This window comes from Pinus tabuliformis, chromosome 1_2, assembly GCF_031772625.1.
Source record: "Pinus tabuliformis cultivar Carrire ecotype Pingquan chromosome 1_2, CPIR1, whole genome shotgun sequence".
Classification (NCBI taxonomy): Eukaryota; Viridiplantae; Streptophyta; class Pinopsida; order Pinales; family Pinaceae; genus Pinus; species Pinus tabuliformis.
The window spans coordinates 1,230,506,654-1,230,528,972 of record NC_142298.1 but is presented as its reverse complement, the minus strand read 5'-3'; positions in this window follow the sequence as shown (position 1 = coordinate 1,230,528,972).

The window sequence follows — 22,319 nt, the reverse complement described above, 5'->3', positions numbered from 1 at the left end:
AAAACCCTAAGCACGCACCCTCCGGTCATTTTTTTTTTCTTCTAGTTAGAATCTCTACCCTTCGTCAATTTACAGCTTCACTATAGTCTCCATGCTACAACATCAATGACAACATGTTTTCATATGGAGGAGTCTTCACAACTCTTCATATTGTCCACACAGAGTCTGCAAAGTTACCTCATGTTGATATCAAATAGCCATCATGATCTCTAATAATGTCTCCACACAACTTTAGTGTGTCTACAATTAACTGCACTAAGCTCTCCACAAAGACCTGTTACACAAAAATATCGTCGCCATGATTATTTGCAGTAAGTATGGGTGTATCATCACTTTTAATGTCCTCCTAAGCAAGTCTCAGACCTCAGCTCTTCAAGTCAAGCTTTGAAATGGAGAGAAAGACATTGAAAATCAATAAAACTCTGGTTCCGCACTTTCTCTCACTGTTACCTGTGGTCCCGCACCTTCGGTTTACAAAAACTGTGGACCTGCCCGCTCTGTCCCTAAAGGTGTGGGTGCGGACCCCTGTGAAAGTAAAAAACGCGTAAGTTTATTCTAAAAAAACTCACTTTGGGTTAATTCTAGATGATTCTAGAAGGAATTTTGACGTGGATTGGTCGCTCTTAGGTGGTTCATGCATCCCAAAAGAGAAGGAGATAATCCCTTGATGAGAGGAGCTATCCCTTTGAAGGAGGGCTTTATCCCTTTGAAGGAGAACCTAGTAACTCCCCTCCATTACACTATAAATTCAGGCATTGGGCTAGTTGTTGAGGAGGTTAGAATCTGAACATTTTTGAGGGTAAATGCTGGTGAAATTAAGACTTCCTAGTTGAGCTTAAGAGGAGAGATCACATACCTTTTTGGCTTCATTGGGAAGAGAGTGAAACTTGTCAAAGTAGAGGAGACTTCTTGCTGGACCCTGGGAGGAGCTTGTACAACGTTAAGGCACAGGTTGTAAAGTTCTTCTTGATTTGAATTAATACAATCAAACTCATTTTTCTCAACAAATTGTCCCATGTCATTTGTTTCATGAATTCCTTGACTTTCATGTTAAATATGTTTTATGATATTGGCTTTTCAGGTGTTGTTTAATTTGTTTTATTGTTTGTGTTTGTAGATTCGCGACAAAGGAGCTCATTTGGTTCAAAGGAGCTCATTTGGTTCAAAGGAGCGAAGGCTTCCACAAACTTGCGTTGGACCTAAGGTAGGCCTAAAACACTTGTTTTCCCTTGTTTATAAAAGCATATTTAGAGAAAGATAGTGTGTGATTGGTTTGCTTGTCATTAGGTCTTCTTTAGATTCTAGGAAGGTCTATCTTGTCCACAAGATCGACTTATTCCGTGTGACAAAATGGCGACCATACTGGGGACTTGATTTTTTCCTTGTTTTTACTTTGACTTGAGACACTGTGTTTTTCTTTCTGTTTTTGGCTTGTTGTGTGTGGAATTGGGTAGAGTTTGTAGATCCAGGGATATTTTTCGTTTTTCATAGCTTTGGGAGAGGACTGCACCCTATCCTTTTGACACAGTGCGTACTTATCCACACTTTTGCTTTGAGCACAGAGCAGTACTGCACCTGTGTTAACTGTGGGCCTGCGGACCTTATCAAAATTTTGAAAAACCTAATATTTCCTCTGTTAGTCAGCTTAGTTTTTGTTTAGAAGTTATTATCCACTACCCAGACCTGCATATAACCTGTCAGAAGCTTTCCTTAGGTTGATTTCATTGGTGTTAGGGTTTTAGGTGAAATTCCTAGGAGTTTTTCTTGTTGGGTTTGTTTTTCGTTTTGGTCGTGTAGTAGCTCTGAGCTTAGAAGCTATAAGGACCTCAGATCACCTTGGTGTCTACCAACCTTCTTATGAGTCCGACCATTTATGAAATCTACCCTTGTCGAGGAATCCTCTTTGAGTTTTCTCTTTACAAAACTTCGAAAATCTTGTGTTTAAAAGTTGGGATTTTCATTTTTAAAAAGAAAACAAAATTGGTTGTTTTTTACTGATTTGCGATTCTCCATAAATTGGTCCTTAGCTTACATCTAGCTAAGTAAAACATCCTTAAAAAAGACATCTTGTAGGCTTTGACTTCAAATATATTTTTATAGTTTATAGATCTCAAAGTTAGTCATTTGCATAGCTTTGAGTGCTTTATAAAAAATAAAAAATCTCTTTTGAAAAAAGTTTGTTTTTTGTAGTGGTTGAGTGCTTTGAAAAGAAAAGGGAATTTTTTGTGAGATAACTAGTTGTCTCATTCTGAGTGCATTGGAAAGGACAAAAGCTCTTCTTTTAATTTGTTTGTTAAGAAAGATTTGTTTTTACAAAGTATTTGCATTCTCAAACTCTTTCTTAGCTAGAAGTTCATCGAAGGGAAAAGATTGTTTAAATCATCTTAGGTGCATTTTTAGTGATTTTGAGTCGAGTTTTCATACCACGAGTTTCATCTCCGCACCTTTTGACTTAAACAAAAACCAATAAAAATAATGCTTAAGGTAAAATTCATCTAGCAACATTTTTATTTCTAGGGCTCTGATACACCAACATAGATTAGGCTAGTGTCTTCGAGTAGGAGAGTAATTAACTCTCCAAGACAGTAAAAACAAACAAGTAAACTGTATCTTGTGGTAGGGAAGAAATCCAATTGTTGCATTTATGCTCTCGGAAAGCTCCTCTTAAAGGAGAAGCATGAGATCATGTCCGAACTAGTGTGGGAATCAATCCTTCCTCATTGGGAACGATCCTAGATATTCACGTATTAAAAATGGTAAACCTCAGATTAACCATTGTTGAGGAGCCTAGGGTCACTTGTTGGTAAACCTTGGATTATGTCAAGGAGCCTTCAAGGGGATTGAGCTTGCTACTCTGCCCTTGCGTCCGTATCGGATCGTAGATTGTTCCCCCAGGTATATTTGTTTCAGTTGGTAACCTTAGTGGCCATATCCTTTAGGATGCTTCCTAAGGTGACAGTGGTGGGAAGATCCCACTGTACTTGGAGAAGACGTCGGCTAAACTCACTTGGATTTTCTGGGGGGTTCTCTTCACTCGAGATGGTTAAGTGGAGGAACTTGTGCCAGTCTATTCATTAAGCAGGTGTTATAGACATTTTTGTGACTTACAACATGAAGCATGAAATGTCCATAATCTAAGGGATCCAAAGTCCCTAAACATGTTGTTCCTACCCCTAGAGGAACAAGGTCAGCAAACCACAACACTGAATAAAAGTTCTCCACCTGAAAACACTCAAAAACAAGGCAATTCTGGATCATGTCAACTGCTCCACTGAGCATCTGCGCTGAATGTCAACTGCTCCACTGTCTACCTGCGCTGAATGTCAACTGCAAAGAAGGCTACCTGCGCTGGGCGAATTGGGACATGTGGCACAGTCATTCCTCAAGGTGTCAATGCCCAGGAAGCTTCCAAAATGACACTTGGATCAGGGAATTCGACTGGTGATGAGTAAGAGGGTCTAGATCTCCAAGTGGAAGCAAGAACCTCCAAGTGGACTCAAGAACTGAAGAATAACTGAACTGAGAGAGGACACTAGTCAGCTCTCAAGTTGACTCATCCTTTCTCCAAAAATCCTATATATAGATCTCTCTCATGAGGTCTAGAGGGGCTGGAATCTTGTGAATGTAAAGAATTGCTGTTGGTTTGAGTTTAGAACTATTGGGTGATTTGCTTTGAAGGAGGTGAAGAGGAGATTTCTTTCTACTGGGAAGGTGATGCTGGATTGGGCCTCTTATGGTTGTATCACTTCCTGAACTTTACTTCTGTTAGCTACCTATACCAATAGGTTTCATATTTCATGATTGGCAATGAAAGGGTCCAAATATGCTCTGCTTTGATGACTCAAAGATCACATATTTCCAAGAGAATACAATCTATGCTTATAGCTTGGTATGGACTAAAATTTTGATTGATGGTCCAACAGTCTAATCTGGATCATGCCATGTTTTGAATTTCCAGTTGTAGAATAGAGAAAGAAGTCTGTACAAATTGTTTAACCTTGGCAGACAAGTAGTTTAGGTAGAGAAGAAAGGCTCCCAACAGCTTAATCTGGGACCTTGGAAGAAATAAGGGTAGAAGTAGATAGAAAAACAAAAGAAAAGGCCAAAGAAAAGAAAAGGCAGATAAGGGTCTGCAAGTTCAAGTGCACCCTCCAAGAAGAAATAAAAAAATGTTAGGCAAATAGATGGGTAGGCAGTTGGGGTTGCAGAAAGGTCATTTCTTACAAGTTGCAGCAAGCAAGAAGCATGTCTAACCTCCCTTCTTCCCCTTTTTTTCCATTTCATTACTAACACTCCCTCATCAGTTGAGATTCATGGAAGAAATTACGGTTTAATGGTGGTTCTTAATCTTTTAGAAGCCACACTTCTTGTCTAAAATTCTTTTCATTTTGATCTACTCCCTAAACTAAGTAAGTCAAATAAACTTAGTGGTTGCCCCCTCATTCACTTTTTCATCCATATTTACCCCTAACTCTAATATGTAATTCCCTTATGTTACCCCTTCCCTAGTATTATTAACACCATGGTGTATAAACCCCCAAGCATTCTATAAATATCCTCCTTTCAGCATTATAGCTAAATATGTTTGTCTGAAGGGAGATTTTAGTCCACCTGGGACTGTGGTCAACCCTGTCTTGGGGCTGCTCTAACCTCTAGTTATGAGCAACAACCTTTCCCCTAAGCTCTCACCTTCCCTCTGCTCAGAAAAAACCAAAAATTCCCCAAAAAACCTTGCAAAAAACCCCTCCTACCCATAACCCGCTTTGAAATTGTGAAATAACCCAAAAACCCACCTTTTGGCACTTATCCAAAGTTTCGGCGCGTATATTTGATTTTTCAAAATACATTGAAAAACCTTACAAAACACCATATCCTAATGTTTTCCGCCGGGCGCATATTCCAAAACAAATAATAAATTAATCCCGCCCCCCATATGTATTGTCTGATCACATCACTCTTTCGTCAACCGTCGGATCGGACCCATGTGATCCGACGGCCCTCGTTGATATCAGAGCGGCCCCGACGTCTGACAGATACCTTCCGATATCTGTCAGAAGGTGACGTCAGGCGCCCGCCACGCACCTTCCCCACAATGCATCTGAGGTAAGCCTGACACATTCCACATCCGTAGCTATAGCGGTGCGATATAAAACCGCTAACCGTTTCCGGTTTCGGTCGATCCGCTCATCCAACGTCATCCCCACGTCATTGCCACCCCGCCATCGCGTCAACCTTTTTGTCCGTCCCTGTGCTAATGTGTCTGCTACCGCATCATCTCCGTGGACCAATAGCCGCTCGCCACATCACCTGGTGACGACATGCTGACGTCATCCGAATTCGACCCCACCTGATGACGTCATGCTGATGTCATCCCAAAAAAGCGCCAATATGCCAAAAATCCATATATTGGCCAAAATTTCATGTTTTTTCTACTTTTGCCGAAAGAGACTGTTGTTGTTCCTGCATGTATTTTACGTCCAAACCAGCGCTAGCCTACTAAAGTTGATTCCGAGACTGCCAGAGCCTCCATTGCGCCTGCATTCGCAACTCTTACCGACGAATTCACCAGGTATTCTTCAAAATCATCCCATAAGCCTGGTTATATCCATAATTCTACAAATAAACTGTTAACAGACTTTAAAACTCTGTTTTCACCGTTAAACACACAGTGACCTGCACTTATATCCAGCCAGTAAAGCCATTAAACTCCTGCTGGGCCGCATTTGACGAATTGAGTTGAAATTCACAGCTAGTTCGCGCAGTCGTGAACTAGGAACCTTAACTGACCAAATTCACCACAGAAAACACTTTGCTCAGTCATGCTGCTGTTTTATCAGTCCTGTAAGCAGTATTTCAATTGCTGCAACTGTCTCACTCACCCTCTGTTCCATACAATTCACATTTCTCCCTCAAAGAAAACTTTTGGTGTTGCTCTGTATAGCAACTCTATCCAAAATTCTGGGAGAAGTCATGGATCCACCAGTGGCTCCAATAGCATTAAACATTGCTCCATTAAATTCCCCTCAGAGACAATTAGAATGGCAGTCTCTGGCAGACATGGACTATCAGATTTCAGAGGAAATGTTGATGGGTACTAAGTTCCACATCCACCTGCTCAATGAACTGAAGGCTAAGCATGAAGCTGGAACAGATGTGCTCGGCATATGGGGCTCATTCCTCCCTATTTTCAAGCTCCCTCAAGTTAACCAATTCCCTGAGTTGATCCATCTGTGTGCTGAAAATTATGACCCCACTCAGAGGGCAGTTATTGACCCTTCAGGATCAGCTGTGTTTTATGTCACCCCAGAAGCTATCAAGGATATGCTCTGCTTCAGGACTGAGAAGAAACTGGTCCCTCTATCACTTGTAGACCTGATAAATCGAGGAGCCAGAATGACTGATGCTCAGGTCACCAAACTAAACCAGCTATACATTGGCTCTGACTCTGTGAAGTATCCTCCTCTCAATCAGGTATACCTCAACCAACTGGGCAGAGATCCGGCAGACATGATTAGTCCCATTTTGGGCTACAACTCAATTGATTTTGTTGATCAAACTGTACTGGTAATCATGCTCATGTTTGCTCCTGGCAAGTCTCCTATCTGCTATGACTATGCCACCTATATAGCAGACAAAATACATGAGCAACTAATGAACCTGGCAAGAGAAAGAGTGTTCAGGTATACCTCCTACATTTACCACTTGATCTTATATCATCAACATCAGAAATTCTCTTTTCTAATCAAAAGAGAGGATGCCCAAGACAATCCAAGATCAGTGGTCTATTGGTCATCTGTTTTCCACAGTAGAGGTGAAACTCCTTATACTTATTGTGAGTTCATAGATCAGTTCATCCACCCAGCTATGTCAATGTTGATGGGCTCACCTCCTCCAAGGCTCACAGATGAAATGCAAAGGATCCTGCAGCTATCCAAATCATACAGCATTGGGGACTGGTACTTTTACCAGTACCACACCGTCATCAGGATGTATGGGTGTGAACTGCCTCCCTACAGACTACCCAGATATGGGCCTATGAGGCTATTTGCTCTAGAATACTTCAGGCAGTTTGGAAATGTTGATGTGCTTCACTTTTCAGGCAAAGGCAAGAAAGCACAGTTGAAAGTCAGGAACCAACTGGGCCACTTTGTCTATAACCAAAGGGAGGAAGGTTGGAAAGAAGCAGACAGGATGCTTGAGTCCCTTGGCCTTCAAACTAGTTTCCTCTGGAAACCTTATGACCCCAACCACTTCATCACTTTGAGAAGGCTCAGATATAGGCTCTCTGGCTATGATCATGTAAAATTCCCTCACATTGAAAAACATGCTAACCAAGCAAAATTGAGGAGAGGAACCCTAGAAGAGTCGGTTACACAAGAAGAGCTGAATCAAAGAGCAGTGAGGAATCTTAAAAAGATGGCTGACCTTGAACTTTGTTCACAGGTGTTTTCACTGCCAAACACACAAGTGGGAGCAGTTGCATCCTCCTCGACTACAAATCAGCAAGCACCCAAAGCCACTGAAGATATATCTGGCAAGGGCAAGGAAAAAGAGATGAATAGTGAACAGCCACCTCATGAGCAGGTACAACAACAACAACAACAAGAATTGCAGCAAGAAGAAGGGCAGCATAATAAAGAGCAGCCCCCACAGCAAGAAGGGGCAGTTGAAGCCCCAATTTCCACAGAACAGCAGGCACAAAATACAGTGCCTCCTAGGCAAGAAGCATCAGTTGATGCATCAATCCTCCAAACTCCACAAAAGGAGGATACTAGCAGAAAAAGGGATAGAGAGACTCCCTTGACCACATCAGAAATTCATGGTGAGAAAAGACAGAGAATGAACCCTTTCTCTGATGAGGAAATGCCAACAGGGCAGTCTCTGGGCATGGGCCCACCTAGCAGGGAAGTATCTGCAAGTTCCTTCCAAGAGGAACAGAACAGAACTGTGGGAGGAGAAGTCAGCTCCTCTAGCCAGCAAAGGGAGGGTGAACTGAGCATCAAACATCAGTTCATAGACATAAAGAGAAGGAGTGAGCCCATAAAAATACAACTGTATAATCATTTGCTGAAGATGGCTCCCACCAACCAGCAAAGACTGATGTCTGCTTTTGATGTCAGTGAAGGCAAGATGGTCATGAGTCATTTCTTACCAGCTGTAGCACAGCCCCAAACTCATGCAGATTATATAAGGGCCAATCTTGAGGTCCTTGCCAAAGACATCCACCCAATGGATAAAATTGAGTTTCACAAGAAAACAGGTGAGATGGTCTATGCCTCCTTGGCTGACAAAACGTTGGACAATTATAGGCTGGAAAATAGCCTTAATAATACAGCTGCCCAACTCGAGTTGGAAATGGCATCATCACAGGCTAAGGACAACAGAATTAGGTCCTTAGAAGATATAATTATTGAGATTGGGCATGATCCCAAAGATATCAAGGGCATCCAGGAGATATTGAAGTTAAGGGATGCAGACATGTCTGCTTTGAAGAAAAAGATAAAAATGCCAGCCACAATCCACCCTCAAACAGATGAGGTTGCCCAGCAGAGGCATGATAAAGAAGCCACAGATTTACTGGTGTCTCTCTACAAGCAGCTTATCCAGACACAAGAAAAGCTGGGAGAATCAGAGGCAGCACTATAGGCAGCTTTGAAGGAAAGAGAAGAAGGGCAGACCTCCCAGCCTCCTCCTGAAGTGATAAATCTTGAGGAAACTGCTCCACCTACTGTTCCTCCTCCTCAACAGACAGAACCAACAGCACCAACTACATCGACAACTGCACCAACAACAGAGCAGACTCATAGTCTGGACATGCAGAAGCTTCAAAATGAGATTCAAGTCCTGGAAGCTCAAATGTTAGAGCTTAATCAAGCCAAAGAATCTTTGGCTAAAATAAATGAAAGGTATGATAAGAGCAAAAAGAATGTGGATGAGAAGGAAAGAGATATAAAAGCTCTCAAAAAGAGAATAACTGAGCTTGAGAAAGAGCTCACACTTGATAAGGTGACAGCAGAGCTCAAAACAGTCCTATGGGCCAATATTGGCCGGTCCATTACTAATCAGTGGCATTTCATTGAGACCATAGATGAGCAGTCAGCGCTCATTACAAAAGCAAATAGGGAGATACACAGAGCAAGAGCAAGCCTTGGAAACATGCCTGATGCTGCCAATAGGATGATCAACATATTAAATCATAGGACAAGCTCTCAACTGACCACCATGGGAATTGCTAACAGGACTGAGACAATCTCAATGGTTAAAAGGGTCCTGACATTAAGAAACCTGATTGGAACATTAGAAAGGAGAAGCCAAGATATGCAGACCGAAATCAACAGGTTCATGGACATGTTTCAGGTATTACAAAATAGAGGCCTCCCCAGCATACTAAGCAGTGTGGGAAGACTGCTTACCCATGAAAATTATGCTAAAAGGGTCAATGCCTTTGCTGCAAGTCAAGTTGCAGAACAGCCCAGCACTTCAGCAGAATCAGGGCCAGCATTAGGGCAGACTCTCTACAATAGGGTGGAAAACCTGTTCTTCATCATGAACGAAATCAATCATCTGTTCGATGTGCCTCCAAATTTCTATAAATATACAGAAGCATATGAAACCATAGAGGAAATTGTGAAGAACCAATTGCCCACACAGGAAGTCTGGAATAGATTGACACAGCTAATATTATCAAGCCAGAACCTGTAATGTCAAGTTTTTGCAAATTTATAAGTGATCATACACAGGGAAATTTTTGGTAGATAAGCATACAAAGGAAGGATGAAAGGCTAAGCCAACTCAGCAGGGCTATTCGGTCACCACAGCAGCAAGCACAGTCACAGGTGGCAGGGCCGAGAAGATACAGCGCAACAAACGTAAAGGCACATTTTCCAGCGTTAAAGCAAAGCGTTCCAACCGACTCAGTGACCTCCAAAGGTCAAAATATCCTCTGACAGACTTAAAGAGCAGTTATATTATATTCAAAGCTGTAATAACTTCTTTTCTACTTTTCTGTACGAAGTAATGAAGATATTTCTCTCTCAGATGACTCAATGCCTGAGATATTTTGTATAAACATTTCTATAAAGTCCCCTTCGCATGAGTTTGCAAAGGGTTGTTGTTGATATCATTTCTATATTTCTGTTGTTGTACAACTCTCAGAGAAATAATACAAAAGGTGGATGGAATTTCCAAAGCTCTGTGTTCCTTGATGCACTGTGGTGGCTGGCTGAATGTTACAGGATTCCTGCATGTTTCATAGCACAATAAGTCTTCTTTAAAACTCTGCATTATATGTTTTCTAGTCTTTCATTTTCTTTCATGTTTGTGAGTTTTACACTTAATGGCAAAGCAAAAGAATAGTTCCAGGATTTAATCACAGATTACCCTGAACTCAATCTAAGCTGTTATGAATGTTTTCTTCCAGATAGAGTAAATAAGGTGTAATTCTTAATTGCTACACTTTCAAGCTATATCTCTCACTGTGATAAATATTTTCAGGAATTCAAGTTTTCTCCTGAGGCATCTATCTCTTTCCCACACCCCAGCTTAGTGGAAATTTCTTAAATGCTTTTCACTGGTTGTTCACATGTCACCATCATAATCTAAATTTGTTATATGCAGCATTTAAATGGCCCTGTAATTTCAGTAAATCATCTCAAGGTTTCTAAACACTTGTAGCCACAGACTCCATTGCCCAATGAAATAAACTCATCTGCAGATTGCACACTTCAAGTACAGAAAGACATCCCTCAACCAAAGCATAAAACTAAACACCCTCATTTCATAGCTAGCCTAAAATCTCCACAGAACAGAGACAAATTATAAAGAGAGAGCCTTCTCTGATTATAGTTTGGATAGGCACTGTAATCCAAAGATTGGTTAGTGGTCACCCCGGCCGTATTCCCTTAGAGTCAAAGGGAACAACCTGGGTGTTAACATAATTGGCAACTCCGCTGGGGACTTCTTAGGATTTCCCAATCTCTATACATCTCTCAAAGCTGCAAATCAAGCCTGAAATCAGTCAGGAGGCCTTCAAAACTGTTTCTGTATCACATTGACAGCTTTAGGGAAGAGCTTTTTCAGTAAGTCTTCATCTCAGTTTTGAAACATATATAGCCATTCCAAAACCTTTATCCAGTCCTTGCAGATATATAAACTTCCTATAAAATCCTAAAAAACAGTTAGAAGTTGGCTCCCAAGAAAAATCCACGGCCCTAATCCACCCATCATTGTTGATAATCCAAATACCATCCCTAGAAACATCAGGAGGCAGCAAAGGCAGGAGCAGCCTGCTGATTTAACCTCAGATTCAGATCATCCCAGCCTTATCTCTACCCCATGTAAGGTCCTTTTCCGGTCCACCCCTACTTCCCCTAGTTCACCATCCACATCTCAAAGTCCTCCTCTCACATCTTCATCCACTGCACATATCCCCTTGACCAACACTCTAGGTTCACCCTCACCTATTACCCCTGTGGTACCCACTGTTCCTATTATCCCAGCTGCCCCTGTTAATCCTCTAAACCCTGTAAATATGGCTAACAGATATGAACCCTTGCAGATACCAGCTAATGTTGCAGCTCTACCCCAAGATTACCAAACCAAAATCTCATATTTTGACTCCAATGGTCCTCTGACAGCTGTCCAGCATGCTAAGAGGATGCAAGACCATTTTGAGACCTATGAAATAGATGATGACAGTGTCAGAATGAGGATGTTTGTCCAAAGCCTAACTGGGGATGTAAGAACTTGGTTTAGATCCCTGAATGCAAACTCCATCACAACTCCTGATGAGCTTTATCAAGCCTTTACTAGCAGATGGGAGAAGAAGAAGGATCCTCTGCACATACTTGGGGAATATGACACTATCAAAAGAGGTCCCCAAGAGACTGTTTTGGAGTATTGTGCAAGATTTAACAATGTATATAATGCAATCCCACAAAATTTAAGACCCCCTCCTAATTTAGCTTTGTACAAATTCCTTGATGGTTTTGACCCTGACATGGCCTATCAGTTGAAGGAAAGAGATCCTCAATCCCTTGCAGAAGCCCAAAGGGTTGCTGTCACAGTGGAAGCTAACCTGATTTCCAAAAGAAACAGAGCAAGGTTGGAGAAGAGGACTGTTTTCAAAGAGGAACCCTCTGCCTTTGATCAAAAGCTAGATGCAATACTCACTGGAATGAAGAGATTAGGTGACAGAGTGGAATCGGTTGAGAGAAAATCATCATGGGAAGCACCACAAAACAATCCTCCTAGGAATCCAAATTTTAGGAGAACTCAAAACCCAAATGTTGGCAAGGCCAGTACTGACCAAGACATAAGACCCCCTTTCCAAGAAAATTATGCAGAAACTTCCACATCAACAGAGCCCAATGAAGATCCTGAGATTAATTTAATGGGTCTAGATGGTGAAAGTCAAGTTTTCTTAACACAAGAATATCATGAGGATGATGAAATCAAACTGTTCCAAACTAAATCAGGTGAATCCTTTGACTTTAAACAAGGCTATGACACTGCTGTTTATGAGGTCCATAAACAATACAAGCTGAGGAGCAGAACTGTGAATGTAAACTAGCCTGAAAAGATAAAGGATAATCAGCAGCCCGAAAGAGTCATAGTCACAGAGCCTAATGACAAAACAAATTCACCTACAGAAGAAGTGATTATTGAAGAGATCACTGAACCACTGTCCTTAAAACAGCAGCCTGTGGCCACTTCACCTTCTAAACCTAATTTAAATGTTACTCCCCAAGAGATCAGTAAAAGAGGCAAGTCCCAAAGTCAAGGTAAAAATCAAGAAGAAGATTTAATGAACAAGGAAAGGACTGTTATCCATAACCCCAAGACCCAATCTGAAAAACCCTTTGACCTAGAAACTGAAATTGGCAAACTAAAAATAGCAATCCCTCTCTCAGAACTAGCCAAGCATGACATCTATAAACTACAGATCAAGAAGTCCCTTCAACTCACTAGCAACAAAGATGATGTGAATGTGCTGGATGACACCCCAGAATTACTGTTCGGCCCAGAAGTGGATGGAAAAACGGTAGTCACAGGGGTGTTACCTTTCTATGTCATCTTACATATTCATGATAAAATATTACATAATGCAATGTTTGACTCAGGTGCCTCTCACAATCTCATGCCAAAAGCAGTCATGGAGAGATTGAATCTAGACATAACAAGACCATACAAGGACCTGTTTTCCTTTGAATCCAGCCAAGTCAAGTGTTTAGGTCTCATAAAAGATTTATGTGTGTCTCTGGTTCAATACCCAAACAAAACAATCCTAATGGATGTGGTAGTTGCTGATATTCCACCTAAGTATGGGATGTTGTTATCAAGATCATGGGGAGCTAAACTCCAAGGTTCCCTACAATTAGACATGTCATATGCCACCATCTCTGTTTTTGGGCAACGAAAAAGACTATACAGAGAAACACTCATGAAATACATGGTCAGCAGTGAAGAAAAGCCTCAAAACTTTCCCATATATGCTGTCCATTCAGACATGGACTCATACATTCTCTTCAATGACAACACAACTCCCTCAAAAGGTGAGGTTGAAACCAAGATACTCATACAGGAGGAAGACTCAAATGAAAGAATTTCCACCCATGAAACAACAGTCAATCAAACACTAGATGCTGCTGCTGCCCTAGTTGTCAAGAATATCCAATCAAATGATGAGACTGTCCTAAAAGACAAGCCATATGAAAAACCACAACCTCAACTTACTTTGCCAGCCCATGAACAGATTGTTAAATCTCCTTTACAACAAGATATTCTATGGTTCCTTGAATTTGATGGCTCAGTCAACAAATTAGGGGCAGGAGCTGGAGTTTGGGTACACAGTAAAGAAAATAGTCATGCAGAAGGCAGAGCCTATAGATTAAACTTCAGATGTACTAATAATATGGCAGAGTATGAAGCTCTTTTACTAGGCCTCAAGTTAGTAAAGTTCTTACAAGCTGCCAAGGTTTCAATCATGGGTGATTCAGATTTAGTTATCCAACAAGTAAAGGGAAATTTTGTCACCAATGACAAAAGACTAAGGACTTATAGGTCTGCTGTTGCTGAGGTACTAAACTTTTTCTCTGAATTCCAAATCACTAAAATTCCTAGAACCCACAATCTGCATGCTCATAGTTTAGCCACATTTGCAAGTACCTACAAGCTGCCTTTTGAGCCCCATCATTGTTTTACAGCTGAGGTAAAACACAGACCCTCCATTCCAAACAATGTTAATGATTGGCAAGTATTTGAGGATGACAAGCAAATAAACCATTTTCTAACTCTGCAACATGAATTTGCAGGATTAAATATTGACACTGATACAGCAAGTCAACCACAAATACTTGATACAGCAAGTCAATCACGAATACTTGAAAGTGCAAGTCCATCACAAATACAGTTTCAAAAGATTACTCACCCAATATCACCTAGAACAACAAAGCAAATGCTAAAACCAACTATTTTCAACAAGGACAACATTCAACAAATTCAATCAAACAATTGTGAGGAAGTGGCCAATGCTGAAACTGACATCATAGAGCTGAAAGACAATTTTCTACCAACAGGCCTAACTCCACTAGATGACATCTTCGATTAAAATGATATTCCCAGAAAACCAAAAATGCAGCCCTTAAATGCAGCCATTGAAGAATGCAACATTGGTACCATTGACAAGCCCAAAATAATTAAATTATCTGCTTCTATACCTCCTGACCAAAAGCCTAAATACATCGACCTCTTTAAAGAGTTCCAGGATGTTTTTGCATGGAGTTATGAGGACCTAAAGTCCTATGACACCTCTGTTATCCAGCATACAATCCCTCTCAAGCCTGATCAAAAGCCCTTTAAACAAAAATTGAGGAGAATCAATCCTATGCTTCTCCCAGCAATGGAACAAGAAGTACAGAAAATGTTTAAGGCAGGCATCATAGCACCAATAAGATTCTCTGACTGGATCTCAAACTTAGTCCCTACAAGAAAGAAAACTGGTGAAATAAGGCTGTGTGTGGACCTAATAAATCTGAACCAAGTATCCCTCAAAGACAACTATCCCTTACCCAAGATGGATCACATTCTCCAAAGAGTGGTAGGGGCCTCAAGGATCTCATTACTGGATGGATTTTCAGGCTTCAATCAAATCCTGGTACACCCTGATGATCAAGACAAAACAACATTCACAACCCCATGGGGAACTTTCAAATATGTAAAGATGCCTTTTGGATTGAAAAATGCAGGGGCAACATTTCAGAGAGCAATGGATATTGCTTTTGCCAAGGAGATTCATGACTTTTTAGTCATTTACTTAGATGACCTTACACCTTTCTCAAAATCAGACCAAGAACATATAAAACATTTGAGACAGATCTTCCTAAAATGCAGAAAATATGGAATTTCCTTGAATCCCAAGAAATCCCTGTTCGGCTTAGAGGAAGGTAAACTATTAGGCCACATCATTTCTAAAGATGGCATTAGAATTGATCTAGATAGGATACAGGCTATCCTACAAATTCCTCACCCAAGAAATGTCAAAGTGTTGCAAGGATTTTTGGGAAAAATCAATTTCTTGAGAAGGTTTATCCGAAACTTAGCAGAATTGATCAGATTACTAAATAACATGCTGAAGAAGGATTCAAAAGTGAAGTGGACAGTTGAAGCCAATCAAGCATTTGAAGGTATAAAACTGGCCCTTACCCAAACCCCAGTGTTGACCAATCCTCAGTTTGACAGAGAATTTATCATTTTCTCTTTTGCCTCCCAGCATACTATTGTTGTTGTTTTGTTACAGAAAGATGACCAGGGAAATGAGAAGCCAATTGCTTTCTTTAGCAGAGCTCTTAGGGATGCACCTTTAAAATATCAAATCATGGAAAAACAAGCTTATGCTTTGGTTAAAGCCATTAAGGACTTTAGGATTTATATCCTATATTCACATATTATAGCTTATGTACCAAGTCCTATTGTCAAAGACATTCTCACCCAAGAAAATTTAGAGGGCAGAAGAGGAAAGTGGATTGCCAACATCTTGGAATTTGATATTGAGATAAAACCTACAAAACTAATAAAAGGGCAAGGCTTGGCCAAATTAATGACAAAAGCAAATTTCCAAGCCTTAGACATCAATCAGATGGACAGTGAACCGGAGCTAGCGGCTCCAAAGATCAATGTAGCCTTTGAACAATCCCCTTTGTACTCTGATATATGTTATGTATTGCAAAACCTGTGTGCTCCCCCAGGATTGTCCAGAACTAAATGTAGGTTCTTAAAAATGAAAGCTTCTAAATTCTGTGTTATGTATGGAAATCTATTGTGGAAAAACCATGAAGGCATATTGCTAAACTGCCTAGTTGAGAATGAAACCGACAATATCATAAAGGAATTTCATGTAGGTGACTATGGTGGACAGCTGTACTGGAAGTCTACTGTGGATAAAATACTAAGGGCTGGTTACTAGTAGCCCACCAAGTTCTCTGATGTCAAGAAATTCACTACCTCATGTCATAAATGTCAAGTGTTTGAGGGAAAGAGACATTTGTTGCCACTTCCCTTGAGGCCTATTGCAACAGAGAGACCTTTTCAACAATGGGGCTTGGATTTCATTAGGGAAATTCATCCCTCATCTTCAGGCCAACATAGATGGATCTTAACAGCCACAGACTACTTCACCAAGTGGATTGAAGTTGTTCCATGCAGACAAGCAAATGATTCCACTATCATTCAGTTCTTGGAGAACAAAATATTGGCTAGATTTGGCTGTCCTGACAAAATAATAACAGACAATGCTGCTGCTTTCAGATCCAAGAAAATAGTGAATTTCTGCCACAAATTTCATATTATCTTAGGCCATTCTACTGCATATTATCCCCAAGGTAATGGCCTTGCTGATTCATCAAACAAAAGCCTGGTAAACATCATAAAGAAAGTACTAGAAGAGAACAAAAAGAATTGGCATAAGAAGCTTGTCAATGCTCTATGGGCAAATAGACTAACAACCAAGAGATCAATTGGGACCAGCCCATATGAGTTGGTTTATGGATTGGAAGCCAAATTTCCCTCATCAATAGGGGTACCCGTTATGAAACTTCTTCAAGAAAGCCAAGCTGAACCAAATGATATGCAAAGAAGAATCAATCAAATCATATGTTTACAGCAAACTAGAGACCAAGTTTTCAGCAGAGTTCAAGTCCTACAAGAAAAATTAAAGAAGGCTTTTGACAGAAGATTTCAACATTGGTGAAAAAGTCCTCAAGTGGGATTCAAGAAGAGAAGATAAGGGAAAACATGGAAAATTTGATTCCCTTTGGAGAGGACCATTTGTTGTCCAAGCAGTACAAGGAAACAACAGTTATTTCCTTAAAAGTCTCAATGAAACTAATTTGGATGAAGGTCATGTGAATGGCAGGATGCTGAAGCACTATTTTGACTACCATCCATAAGTGCAGCCTGAATTATCCCTTGTACATATCCAGATGTATATATTATTTTCTATCAACATGTAAAAATGCAGTTTTCCAACTTTATTAAATATCAGCAAACGGCAAATAGGTTTAGAGGTCTACCAAGAAGAGAAGCACACAATTTTGGCATTTCAAAGCAGCAAACTTCAAGATTGGCAAGAGCAGTCAAGGGGCAAGGAAATCTGACCTGCTGTTCTTGGTCTTTCAAATGAAAAACCATCCCTGTGTGGAGCCACTGTTAGCTACCTATACCAACAGGTTTCATATTTCATGATTGGTAATGAAAGGGTCCAAATATGCTCTGCTTTGGTGACTCAAAGATCACATATTTCCAAGAGAATACAATCTATGCTTATAGCTTGGTATGGACTAAAATTTTGATGGATGGTCCAACAGTCTAATCTGGATCATGCCATGTTTTGAATTTCCAGTTGTAGAATAGAGAAAGAAGTCTATACAAATTGTTTAACCTTGGCAGACAAGTAGTTTAGGTAGAGAAGAAAGGCTCCCAACAGCTTAATCTGGGACCTTGGAAGAAATAAGGGTAGAAGTAGATAGAAAAACAAAAGAAAAGGCCAAAGAAAAGAAAAGACAGATAAGGGTCTGCAAGTTCAAGTGCACCCTCCAAGAAGAAATAAAAAAATGCTAGGCAAATAGATGGGTAGGCAGTTGGGGTTGCAGAAAGGTCATTTCTTACAAGTTGCAGCAAGCAAGAAGCATGTCTAACCTCCCTTCTTCCCCTTTTTTTCCATTTCATTACTAACACTCCCTCATCAGTTGAGATTCATGGAAGAAATTATGGTTTCATGGTGGTTCTTAATCTTTTAGAAGCCACACTTCTTGTCTAAAATTCTTTTCATTTTGATCTACACCCTAAACTAAGTAAGTTTCAAATAAACTTAGTGGGTGCCCCCTCATTCACTTTTTCATCCATATTTACCCCTAACTCTAATATATAATTCCCTTATGTTACCCCTTTCCCTAGTATTATTAACACTATGGTGTATAAACCCCCAAGCATTCTATAAATATCCTCCTTTTAGCATTATAGCTAAATATGTCTGTCTGAAGGGAGATTTTAGTCCACCTGGGACTGTGGTCAACCTTGTCCTGGGGCTGCTCTAACCTCTGGTTATGAGCAACAACCTTTCCCCTAAGCTCTCACCTTCCCTCTGCTCAGAAAAAACCAAAAATTCCCCAAAAAACCTTGCAAAAAACCCCTCCTACCCATAACCCCCTTTGAAATTGTGAAATAACCCAAAAACCCACCTTTTGGCACTTATCCAAAGTTTCGGCGCGTATATTTGATTTTTCAAAATACATTGAAAAACCTTACAAAACACCATATCCTAATGTTTTCCGCCGGGCGCATATTCCAAAACAAATAATAAATTAATCACGCCCCCCATCTGTATTGTCTGATCACATCACTCTTCTGTCAACCGTCAGATCGGACCCATGTGATCCTACAACCCTCGTTGATATCGGAGCGGCCCCGACGTCCGACAGATACCTTCCGATATCTGTCAGAAGGTGACGTCAGGCGCCCACCACGCGCCTTCCCCACAATGCATCGGAGGTACGCCTGACACATTCCACCTCCGTAGCTATAGCGGTGCGATATAAAACCGCTAACCGTTTCCTATTTCGGTCGATCCGCTCATCCAACGTCATCCCCACGTCATTGCCACCCCGCCATCGCGTCAACCTTTTTGTCTGCCCCTGTGCTAATGTGTCTGCTACCGCATCATCTCCGTGGACCAATAGCCGCTCGCCACATCACCTGGTGACGACACGCTGACGTCATCCGACTTCGACCCCACCTGATGACGTCATGCTGACATCATCCCAAAAAGGCGCCAATATGCCAAAAATCCATATATTGGCCAAAATTTCGTGTTTTTTCTACTTTTTCCGAAAGAGACTGTTGTTGTTCCTGCATGTATTTTACGTCCAAACTAGCGCCAGCCTACTAAAGTTGATTCCGAGACCGCCAGAGCCTCCATTGCGCCTGCATTCGCAACTCTTGCCGACAAATTCACCAGGTATTCTTCAAAATCATCCCATAAGCCTGGTTTTATCCATAATTCTGCAAATAAACTGTTAACAGACTTTTAAACTATGTTTTCACCGTTAAACACACAGTGACCTGCACTTATATCCAGCCAGTAAAGCCATTAAACTCTTGCTGGGCCGCATTTGACGAATTGAGTTGAAATTCACAGCTAGTTCGCGCAGTCGTGAACTAGGAACCTTAACTAACCAAATTCACCACAGAAAACACTTTGCTCAGTCATGTTGCTGTTTTATCAGTCCTGTAAGCAGTATTTCAATTGCTGCAACTGTCTCACTCACCCTCTGTTCCATACAATTCACATTTCTCCCTCAAAGAAAACTTTTGGTGTTGCTCTGTATAGCAACTCTATCCAAAATTCTAGGAGAAGTCATGGATCCACCAGTGGCTCCAATAGCATTAAACATTGCTCCATTAAATGCCCCTCAGAGACAATTAGAATGGCAGTCTCTGGTAGACATGGACTATCAGATTTCAGAGGAAATGCTGATGGGTACTAAGTTCCACATCCACCTGCTCAATGAACTGAAGGCTAAGCATGAAGCTGGAACAGATGTGCTCGGCATATGGGGCTCATTCCTCCCTATTTTCAAGCTCCCTCAAGTTAACCAATTCCCTGAGTTGATCCATCTGTGTGCTGAAAATTATGACCCCACTCAGAGGGCATCTCTTGACCCTTCAGGATTAGCTGTGTTTTATGTCACCCCAGAAGCTATCAAGGATATGCTCTGCTTCAGGACTGAGAAGAAACTGGTCCCTCTATCACTTGTAGACCTGATAAATCGAGGAGCCAGAATGACAGATGCTCAGGTCACCAAACTAAACCAGCTATACATTGGCTCTGACTCTGTGAAGTATCCTCCTATCAATCAGGTATACCTCAACCAACTAGGCAGAGATCTGGCAGACATGATTAGTCCCATTTTGGGCTACAACTCCATTGATTTTGTTGATCAAACTGTGCTGGTAATCATGCTCATGTTTGCTCCTGGCACGTCTCCTATCTGCTATGACTATGCCACCTATATAGCAGACAAAATACATGAGCAACTAATGAACCTGGCAAGAGAAAGAGTGTTCAGGTATACCTCCTACATTTACCACTTGATCTTATATCATCAACATCAGAAATTCTCTTTTCCAATCAAAAGAGAGGATGCCCAAGGCAATCCAAGATTAGTGGTCTATTGGTCATCTGTTTTCCACTGTAGAGGTGAAACTCCTTATACTTATTGTGAGTTCATAGATCAGTTCATCCACCCAGCTATGTCAATGTTGATGGGCTCACCTCCTCCAAGGCTCACAGATGAAATGCAAAGGATCCTGCAGCTATCCAAATCATACAGCATTGGGGACTGGTACTTTTACCAGCACCACACCGTCATCAGGATGTATGGGTGTGAACTGCCTCCCTACAGACTACCCAGATATGTGCCTATGAGGCTATTTGCCCTAGAATACTTCAGGTAGTTTGGCAATGTTGATGTGCTTCACTTTTCAGGCAAAGGCAAGAAAGCACAGTTGAAAGTCAGGAACCAACTGGGTCACTTTGTCTATAACCAAAGGGAGGAAGGTTGGAAAGAAGCAGACAGGATGCTTGAGTCCCTTGGCCTTCAAACTAGTTTCCTCTGGAAACCTTATGACCCCAACCACTTCATCACTTTGAGAAGGCTCAGATATAGGCTCTCTGGCTATGATCATGTAAAAATCCCTCACATTGAAAAACATGCTAACCAAGCAAAATGGAGGAGAGGAACCCTAGAAGAGCCAGTTACACAAGAAGAGCTGAATCAAAGAGCAGTGAGGAATCTTAAAAAGATGGCTGACCTTGAACTTTGTTCACAGGTGTTTTCACTGCCAAGCACACAAGTGGGAGCAGTTGCATCCTCCTCGACTACAAATCAGCAAGCACCCAAAGCCACTGAAGATATATCTGGCAAGGGCAAGGAAAAAGATATGAATAGTGAACAGCCACCGCACGAGCAGGTACAACAACAACAACAACAGGAATTGCAGCAAAAAGAAGGGAAGCATAATAAAGAGCAGCCCCCACAGCAAGAAGGGGTAGTTGAAGCCCCAATTTCCACAGAACAACAGGCATAAAATACAGTGCCTCCTAGGCAAGAAGCATCAGTTGATGCATCAATCCTCCAAACTCCACAAAAGGAGGATACTAGTAGAAAAAGGGACAGAGAGACTCCCTTGACCACATCAGAAAGTCATGGTGAGAAAAGACAGAGAATGAACCCTTTCTCTGATGAGGAAATGCCAACAGGGCAGTCTCTGGGCATGGACCCACCTAGCAGGAAAGTATCTGCAAGTTCCTTCCAAGAGGAATAGAACAGAACTATGGGAGGAGAAGTCAGCTCCTCTAGCCAGCAAAGGGAGGGTGAACTGAGCATCAAACAACAGTTCATAGACATAAAGAGAAGGAGTGAGCCCATAAAAATACAACTGTATAATCATTTGCTGAAGATGGCTCCCACCAACCAGCAAAGACTGATGTCTGCTTTTGATGTCAGTGAAGGCAAGATGGTCATGAGTCATTTCTTACCAGCTGTAGCACAACCCCAAACTCATGCAGATTATATAAGGACCAATCTTGAGGTCCTTGCCAAAGACATCCACCCAATGGATAAAATTGAGTTGCACAAGGAAACAGGTGAGATGGTCTATGCCTCCTTGGCTGACAAAACGTTGGACAATTATAGGCTGGAAATAGCCTTAATAATATAGCTGCCCAACTCGAGTTGGAAAGGGCATCATCACAGGCTAAGGAC